The sequence below is a fragment of the Ursus arctos genome, unplaced genomic scaffold (assembly GCF_023065955.2).
Source record: "Ursus arctos isolate Adak ecotype North America unplaced genomic scaffold, UrsArc2.0 scaffold_8, whole genome shotgun sequence".
Lineage (NCBI taxonomy): Eukaryota > Metazoa > Chordata > Mammalia > Carnivora > Ursidae > Ursus > Ursus arctos.
Genome location: NW_026623100.1, coordinates 80,451,079 through 80,461,056, shown reverse-complemented (window position 1 = coordinate 80,461,056; position 9,978 = coordinate 80,451,079). Strand labels below are relative to the sequence as shown.

The 9,978-nt window shown below is 46.8% G+C and overlaps 1 non-coding gene across 1 annotated transcript; it reads left to right on the top strand.

Annotated features, from left to right (window-relative positions):
* The first annotated feature begins 6,668 nt into the window (after positions 1 to 6,668).
* LOC113247676 (U6 spliceosomal RNA) lies at positions 6,669 to 6,776 on the top strand. The gene has a single exon (XR_003313344.1). It is a non-coding gene; the product is annotated as a U6 spliceosomal RNA (small nuclear RNA).
* Positions 6,777 to 9,978: the final 3,202 nt, after the last annotated feature.

Below are 9,978 nucleotides of genomic sequence, written 5' to 3'. Positions count from 1 at the left end.
GTCAGGTCACCCATCAGTGATGACACAGGGATAAGAACACAGGACATCGAGCTTCTGGCAAAGAAGTGCTCCTACCACCGAGCTACCGGTGCTCAGAAACGCCGTTCTTCATGTGGAAACAGCAAGACTGGCAGCACCTTTCTGGTCTCTGTCGTGAAGCTAACAGTTCAGGATTTACCTGCAAACCACTCTTGTGGTTTCAGGACCAGATCATATTTTAGCATAATTATATTCATATAAAAATGTTAAGGAAAGCAAACTGACAGTCCAAGTTCTAATAATTATATTACAATGAACTAAATATCCTAATCAAAACCAAATATGCTGGGGAAGACCTCCATCAGGTGAGGAAGACGCACGGTTCTCGTTTAAAAGCATAACCTTGGACCCAGAGGCGCCCGTGTGATTGTGTGTCTGCGCCCCAGTGGGGCTTTAGACCTACTAGAAGCAAGACCAGCTAATGAGACTTTGCTCTTCCTCTACAACTTTTCCTTTAAAACCCAGGTCGGAATTTTAAGTCAAAAACCCTCCTCAGTGCTTCCCTGGGGGGACCTGCCTCTTGGTGTTATAGCCAAACTGAACACTAGATGTCACTGTGTTGCAACAAAATTTGGATTTTGAATGCATTTTTATGTGGCTGTAAATAAGGTGTTCCTTAGGACCAAAAAAAAAAAAAAAAAAAAAAAAGTGACCAGTCTTTGGAAAGGACCAGTCTTTCTCAATGGTCTCTCAAATAGTCATTTGGGCAAAGTATAAGGTTTATTTATCGTCTATGGAGATTTCAAATAAATGCATGCATAAAATGTGTATTTGACATATCAGCAACTTCAATGGTTATATTCTAATATCCATTTTTTCCATGGCTTTGTGCCATAGGGTTGAGAGCAGTGTAGACTGAAATCTCTAAGGCAGTGATTCCTGGGCTCCGCTCTCAGCCCCAAGCCGTCTCCTGACTCCCCACTTCTCACCTCAGACTCATTACCACTCACGTCTTCTCATCACTTGCGTTCCCATCTCCCCAGCCTCTTGTCAATGGCAGGGCCATAAAACCAGTTTCACGATGTAAAATATCGGGATGATTTTTGCCTTTTCTGCCCCTGAGTTGTGAAATTCAGCGAGTTTCCAAGACCCGACTTTCTAAAACCCTAACAAGACCCTCTCCCTGCCTCAGTTCAGAAATGCATATTTTTAAGGATGTGCATTCTTGCAACATCAGTCTCCTAATGGGTTTCTCAAATTCGAGTTCTTCTGCCTTCATTTAAGGAAACAAAACAAAATAAAACAACATCCTCTATCTAAGCAGCAGATCCAGGCTCCCAGCACGTGTGACCTGGTCAGCCTGGTGGCAGCCTGGCCACTAGCTGGTTCCCTGCTTGTCTTTGAGGACATTTTCCATTTTATGCCCCTTGGCCTTTGTAGGCACTGCCATCCCTGTCCAGAAAGTCTTTAGTTCTTTCTCCAGCTGGCCATTCTATTGTGCAAAGCATTGGGCCAGTTCCTTCATCTGTGCATTCTTCATCAAAGTCCCCCCCCCTTTAATTTTTGCGTCCCATATTCTAATTATTTCTTTATATTTCTATCTTCCCTTTAGCTCATGCACATGTCATAGGAAAGAATGGTGTCTCTTCCTCTTTGTTATCTTGATAATGCTCCATAGATGGTAGGGAAGTGAATGTATATAATACGTTCCTCTAATATATGAACATATAACACGTTCCTCTAATTTTGAATTTGTTAATTAAAATTTAACCGAATGTGGAAGTGGAGACTTCAGTGGAGGCACTAACAGATGGACAGATGTCATATTCCTGAAAGAGGTACAAGATCTTGAGGCTGGATTTCAGAAAGAAGAAGAGAAAACCTGTCCATATGACTCATCAGCCCTCACCCGTCTGACGATCTGAGGAGTTTAGAAGAAGCTGGAGTGGGGGCAAGATTCTTCTAGTGTGAGCTTTGTTGTACCATGAAGAATGAGGGACATTCCCTTGTATTGCAAGTCAAAGAGAAGGTACTTAAGGGAAATGGCTGGGAAGCCTGGATATCTGTGGCTCCTATTTTGGCTGACACATTGCACTAGGTACTGGCTCCCTCCTGAAAGGCTCTGGGGCGGGGGTGCCACTGTGAAGGGGAGGCTGGCCCTCTGGGCAAAGGCTGTGTGATTATTCTTCACAAGCCAGGCATGGGCTGTGAACGAGAGGGCAGATGTGTTAGACTCGCCACTGTCCTAGACAGCCCCTTCGAGGGGGGAAGAAGACTTGACCCAAGAGTTCCCTGATGCCTAGGTGCCGAGGAAGGAAATACAGTGGCCATCAGGAATGGCACACCCATTGTTAAGCTCCTCTCAGCTTCTTACCCACTGCACACTATGCTCTGTGATGCCAGGGTTGGGCTGCAACCCCCCTTTCTCCTTTGCCAAGCAGGGCTCCTGAACCATTCTGCACAGGTATTGGGGCGGGGTGACAGCAAGGCTGGAGCGGCGAGGGGCCCCATCCTCTCTCTTGCACAACTGTTCATGGCCCCATCCTCTCTCTTGCACAACTGTTCATGTCTTACATGGCAGCTTGCTTCTCTCTGCAGTGTCTGTGGGGCAGAGCTTTATTTCAGTTTCTGGTTCTGTCCACATTTCTAGAACCAGCCCCAGCACTCTCTCCTTCTTCCAGCACTCTCTCCTTCTTCCACGGTCTGAGTCCCAGCTGCCTGGTGTCCTGCCTTCCAGATTCTGAACCATCAGCACCAGCGGGCAGCGCCCTCCTCCCTGGCTGGGCTCCAGCTCTCAGAGGGTCCTTCTCCCAGCCTCCACGTCCTCATAACCTGAACTCTTCCCTCTGTTGCCTGGACCCAGGGCAGGTGACCCTCACACCTACTACAGCTCTGGGACTCCAGTGTCCTTATTTGTCTTTAAGTTGTCTGATGCTTTTCTAGCCCATACCCTAGCTAAGTTCTCTCTGTTAAAACAACCAGCGAGTTTCTGCTGTCCTCTGCAGCCTGATTTATAGAAAGGGAGCTACATTTCCACATTCAGAGCACTGCAGGTAAGAAGCCTCTAAGGCAAGGAGAGATTGGGAAGACACCTCAGGGGAGAGAGGGTCAGCTTTACACACCTGCTGTGCCAGAGTGAATTTGAGGAGTAGGAACCTTCATCCCCTCCCCCTCCCTTCTCAAATTCCCTACCCCTGAAGGGCCACCAGGTATTAGTGTCGGCAGCGTAAGAACCTGCAAGTAGGAGACACGGCAGAGAAGGCTAAGAAGCCCACCAGGGCTGCAGGTCTAGCTGGGGATGATGCCTTAACTTCCCTCACTTTCAGGGTTGGTGACTGCATGGGACTGGACCCAGCAATGATTTAACCACTGTATTTTTTTGTGATATCAAGTAACTTTTGTTTTGTTTTGTTTTGGTTTTTACTTAAAAGTGACCCAAAAAATGTAAGAAAGACTGCCTTAAATTTCATGTAGAAACAAATGGAAGAACCACCCCACGGAGCAGTTTTGAGGGAGCACGGGACACAAACATGGCAGGCTCCATGGCTGCAGTCGGAACTGCAGACAGGAGGTAACTGCACGGGCAACAACAGGGTAAGTTGCCCAGGGCAGGCAAGCCTGTGGCTTTGCGCGAACCCTTAAGGCACCGGCTCAGGTCGCCAGCGGGAAGGAAGGCAGATGCATTTTTCTTTTCTCCTTTAGCCGAATTACACTGTCCTGCGTAGGCCCAGCACCTGGGTCACAGGCTCTCAGAGATTAGAGGGCTTCTGTTGGAGAATTTACACATAATTGCATCTGTCACTCACCTGCCTGTCTACAGTTCAGGACTGGAAACTCCGCAGGTCAAAGATGGTGTATGCTCACCGTGTATTCCTAGCAGGTGGCAGAAGGTCTGACAAATGCCAGGTCCTTGACAGTTGCTAAGTGGTAAGTTTGTGGGACAAAGGACCTTGGAGAAGGACTACCCGATTCTTTGTGGGGGGCCTGGGGGGTGGGGCTCAGGGCAATTTTAACAGTGACTGGGAAAGAGAGTGAGCTTGCTTTGGGGCCCTCCAGGGAGGCAGGGGAACTAGGGGCGGAGGCAGTTCCCTCCAGAACCCGAGAGGGCGGTGGCGGCTGGGCCTGGGGCAGGGACCCCGGGGGCGGCGGTGGGCCGGGGCGCGCGTGCAGGGGGAGGCCGGGGCCGTCGGGCGGGGGCCGCGGCGCGAGCTGCGCCCCGGGCTGGATCTCCGCGTGCACGGTCGCGGCTGCAGCCCCCGGGGCGGCCCCTCTCCCTGCCCTCCCTCCGGAACTGGTTTTCTGCCCTGCTCTCTGAAAGCCTTATTGATGGCTCAAAGTGAGCGCCTCAGCCCACGGTTTCCTCAGCCCCCAGAGCAGCTTGCATTTCCTCTGACGTGGCCTCTGTCTTCTGCCCTCCCCAGGAGCCCCGGGGTTTTTACATTTCAAATGCTCGACAGCTGGCCGAACTGCTGCTTCCGCCCGAAGAAGGGCCCTTTGCATTTCACAATGGCCGGCCAGTGGCGCCGGGCTATTTTCTCTCCAGCTGTGAGAGAGGCTTTTTCAAGTGACTGCGAGAAGCTGCTGTCCAGCTGCGGCCTCGCCCTCTCTCAGGCTCTGCATTCTAATCAGTGGCCGCTCACTGCCTCGTTTGTGGGGCTCACCAGATGCACCCCCGCCCCCAGCCTGCAGAGCATCCCCAGAGCCCTTCCGCTCGCTCAGGCAGGTGAGCCGGGGACTGACGTCACCGCAGGTGTGCCCTCGCCTGTCCCGGCCGAGGCTCCTGTCCTCCGCGGCACCCTGAGCCACAGGGCCTCTGGCCGACTGCTTACAGCCCGAATTCTGCGGTCCCGGAGAGACACACTGGGCTTTCCTGCCAGGGGCAAATGAGCCTGAACCAAGCGGGCAGGGGTCCCGATTCCGTCCACAGCTGGATGGCTTTTGGAGGAACCCAGCTTCTACCCTCACATCTGCTGCGCATTCCCCACTCAGCGCTTTTGTTCACTCTGCTCCCTATTTTGGAAAACCTTCTGTGTCATATACCATGACTGTCCCTGCCCGTGGAACCAATCCATCTTTTGGGTCCTGGTTTACCCGGCCTTGCCCTCCAAAGGCTTCTCTTTGACTAGCCAAGGTATCTCTCCACTGTATTTTGCTTCTCTTTAGAAAGAATAGCAACGATTCACAATCACTAAGTTTTCACTTCTTGCCAATTGCTCACGCCTTCCACACCTATTCATCTCATTTAGTCCGTCAACATCGGGATTGGTACAAATAGTCATTTTCCACACCGAACGAAGGCCCGACACTTGCAGTGTTGGCCAGGCACCGCAGGGCCATGACTGGTGCCTGGCAGCCGTGCGCCCTCCCCACGCTACTTAGGGCCACTGTCCTTCCTTTGGCTGATCTCCCTCTTCCATCTAGAATCTCCCTGAGGACTGGACCCTGGTGGGCCTTGAAGTGCCTTTCCTCACAGACATGAAGGGATAGATGAAGGGACAGAAAAGGAATGACTGGAAATGTACTGAGCACCGACCCCCATGTCAGAAAATTTAGTCCAAGTTTCCATGGGGAATATCTGATGTAACCCACCCAGACATCTAGCAAGGAGAGTCTTAATGTCTCCATGTTTTTATGGTAAATAATATTTGGGTTGTGCTGGACAGTAGGAAGGGAAATGTATTAAAGCTCCTATTCCTCACTTCTTGCTACTTATCTTGATCTAGTTCATGGGCTGCTCTCAAAGTTGGTTTCTTCAAGGGATGATGGACACGAACTAAATAGCCTCCTTCCCTTTTCATCTAGAATGATGCACTCCCAGACTAGAAGCCATAGCAGACTTTCTTTTATTTCAACATTGCTTTTCTGCATCTGAAACTTACTTACTCACCACAACTCAGTGAGACAATTATTGTTATCCTCAATTTACAAATGAGGAATCAAGAGAAAAGAATTAAAATGTCTATTAAAACCAAAGAAGGACACAAACTCATTCTAGTACACTGGAGTCCTCAAACTCATAGTCCTAAATTGGCCTAGTGACATGTAATACTTGGGCCACATGGTATCTTCTTTCATGAATATAAATTAATTAAAAGCATTTAAAAATTAGTTTACACTTTAAAAGTCCAGACGCCTGTCTCTCTGACCAAATAACAGGTGATCTAGCAACACTGGGGCTCCATTTACTCATGGCAACAATCTGTTGATACTGATTAATTCCTGACCACTATATTTTAAGGTGAGCTCTCCTGTTTCTCAAACTGCATCTCTAGCCTGGTTTACTGATTCACAATATCTGTCAGACCCCTGAAGGTATTGACTTTGCCTCAAAAAGCTTCAAGAAATGCCATTCCTGTCAGTGGAACAGTCTGTGATATGCAAACAGTTGTCTTTAAGGGATGGTAACAAGGCCTCATTCAGTCAGAATCTGTAGCCCATGTCTCTCAAGCTCTGCATTCTGACATAGATTTCAAAGATCAAGCAGATTGTTACAGGGATCTAAGGATGCTTAAACATCAAAAATTAATCAATTATTAGAAAACCACATAATCATTTCCATAGATTCAGATAACTAGATAAAATCCAGCTCTCTTTCATAGAAAAAAATCCTCCGGAGTTGAACTGATAGTCTTAGCCATTGCAATATGAAAAGAAAAAAAGAAGAGAAAGTTATTAGGATTTAAGTAACAGTGCTCACTTTCACAGCACGTAGACTAAAACTGGAACAAATATAGAGAAGATGAGCATGGCTCCAGAGCAAGGATGACATGCAAATTCACAAAGTGTTACATATATTTTTTAAAAAAAAGATTTAAGAGACAAAATGCAATTCAATGCTCTTCAATGCTCTTGATGCTCTTCGATGCAAATATGTTTTTCATAGAAAATCCAATATAATCTATGAACCATTAGTACTAATGAGCAACCTCACCTATTCAATTCACTTATTTGACAAATATGTATTCAGTGGGAGTGTGGCTATTCTTGGTATAGCAGATACAGCAGTGAGTAATATAGCAAGTCCTGCCCTTGTGCAGCTAATCTTTTAATTTAAAAATATTTACAGTATGTCTCACAATGTCACATGTTCTAGAGAACAATAAAGCACAATAGACTGACTGATGTATTCTTTTAAACATATGTGGTGGTTAAGGAAGGCCTCAGTTTTGAGAGGACATCTGAGTAGAGCCCTGAAGGAAGTAAGAGATCTAGTGGCTAGCTGGGGGAGATCACTCCTGGCGGAGGGGGGGGGGGGACAATGAGCACAAATGTTCTAAGTGAGAAGCATGCTGGGCATGCTGATACGTGCAAGGAAGTCAGTGAAGCTGCACACGCCAATGGAATTACGATGCCGGATGAGGTTGGGGAAGTAATATAGGGCCAGATGACATAATGCCTGTAGCTCCTTGAAAGATCTGGCTTTTACCCTGAGTGACATGGGGCTCCTGGAGGGTTTGAGGCAGAGTATTGTCTTACAGGATCACCCTGTCTTCTCTGCTGAAGTAGAAGGCAGTGAGTGCAGAAGCGGGACATCAGTTAGGGGTGACTGCAATAATCAGGGAGAGAAAGGTCTGTGCCTTGGACCAGAAGTGACGCTGGAGGTGTGAAATATGAATAACTCCTGACTATTCTACAGGAGGGGATAACTGGCTTTGTAGTAGACTCAGTGTGGTACCTGAGCTTTTAATGTATAATCTGGAAGAATGGAACTTCCATTAACTGAGATCCTGAAGACTGCAGAAAGGAGTAGGTTTGGAGGAGGTGGGGAACCAGGAACTTGGTTTTGCACATATTCCTTCTGAGGTATTGACGTGGTCAGTTTGGGCCAGGCTTATGCTGTGGTGACAAAAACAAATCTCAATGGTATAAATCACAAGTTTCCCACTGAGGCCATGCCCATCAATTCTCCAAGACAACTGCTTTTTATGCAATGACTTAGTGACATGGCTCTGCCTTTTCTACTCACAGTCTTCACACTCAATGCTGAAGGGAACGGCGAGATTGGAAAAGTGGGCAGGGTCCTTGTAGCATCTCAGCTTGTGGAGTGCAATGGATGCAGGGGTCCGGTGCCCAGAATTCCCCATGAGGTCTGAAGCATTCATTATTCTTGCTGTTGTAGAGTTGGGTACCAATGGATCACCCTACGTGCCTCCCCATGGATTGTCTCCTATAAAAAGAGCCATCCTGCCCAGGGAATTATCCTCTCCCTAAAGTGGCCCACTTCCAGTGACAGCTGACATGGGGGAACACAGGCAGCTCTTGACTCAGTTTGGAACAACTCTGATGGTCCATCCCAGCTCCAGAAGCCCTCATGGGGTCAGCTAAGGCTCTGTTTTTATTGAATTGCAGTGAACTTTTCTCAAGTCTCCCCTCCTCATTCCCCCCTTACAGGCGAGTCCCTGAAGGTCTGGTCCCAACAACCTTTTGCACCAAATCTCTGTGACTCAGCTTCCCAGGAAAACCTAGTACATGTTACATAGTTCTTATTTCCTCGATGAGTAGTCACATTCTCCCACCTCAATGAAAGTGTTATGAGGTAGCTACACTTGTGGTGAGCATAGTATAATGCACAAACCTGTCAAAATACTACAGTGTATACCTGAAACTGATGTGACCTTGTGTGTCAACTATACTCAAGATTCTTCTAAAAAAGCACTATGAGAAATACAGTGTGAGCCTCGAAGAGAGATACCATTGGTGAGCACTCAAAATACCCATCATCTATTCCTTTTAGACATCTAACAAGAGGCAGTAAGTGAACAAGTGGATATATAGAAAGTAGACTTTGGGGCTTATGTCCAGACTGGAGATAGTAATCTTGAGTGATATTTAAAGACTCATATCAGATAACATCTCCTAATAATTGGGGCAGATAGAGAAGAGCAGAGGTGTGAGGACTGAGCTCTGGGCACATGAACATTTAGAAATCTAGGAGATGAGGAAGAACCAGGAGAGGAGACTGAGAAGTTGGAGATATGCCTGTGCTATGTCTTAGGACTCCTCAAAAATTCTCACACTGTACACAAGGAAGTATGTTCACAAATGGACATTGAGCCATTTCTTTTTTTCTGTGGAATAATGGAAACAACCCAAATATCCATCAACACAAGACAGGACAAATAATTTTAGCAAAATCATAAAATAGTATAGAATATAGCAGTTAGAATGGATGGAATTGAGTTGTATGCATTAATATGAATAAATCTCAAAAACATAATGTCAAGCAAAAACAGCAGATTTAATTATCATACATATGATATGAAACCATTTATATGAAGTTTATTTTTTTTAAGATTTATTTATTTGACAGAGAGAGAGAGAGCGTGCACAAGGACTGGCAGGCAGAGGGAGAAGCAGGCTCCCCGCTGAGCAGGGAGCCCAATGAGGGACTCCATCCCAGGACCCTGGGATCATGACCTGAGCTAAAGGCAGATGCTTAACCGACTGAGCCACCCAGGCGTCCCTGAAGTTTAAAAACATTCCAAACGATACCATATATTGCGAATGGACACCTGCCTGTGTAGTAATAGTATGTCATGCATGTGGGCAGCTGTGCATTCTGCAGTGGGGGACAGAATGGGAGTAAGTTTGCACTCTGATATGTCTGTTGCCCTCTGCTATTACTGTGAAGTCCTGAAATGTTTTATATAAAAAGATACCTTCCCATCTTGCTGTTATAAAGCACATAAAATATTACTACAATCAGGTTTTTAAAGTGTCTTTTGTAACAACTGCATGTAAAGAAATCAATAGCTGGGAACTTCGATTTATTTGGCTCTTGCTAAAGCATCACCACCACCGTAACAGCAGTGTGATAATAACAATGAGTATAATAATAGCATGCCACTGTGTTAGCCTACATTGTGACCAGAACCGTGCTGGGCCTTTCTTAGGCATCATTCTACTCAATCCTCACCATGAGCCCAGAATAGAGACGATTATTACCCCTATGTTTCAGATGAGGAAACTGAGGCCTGGAGACAATGAAGAAATCATGCC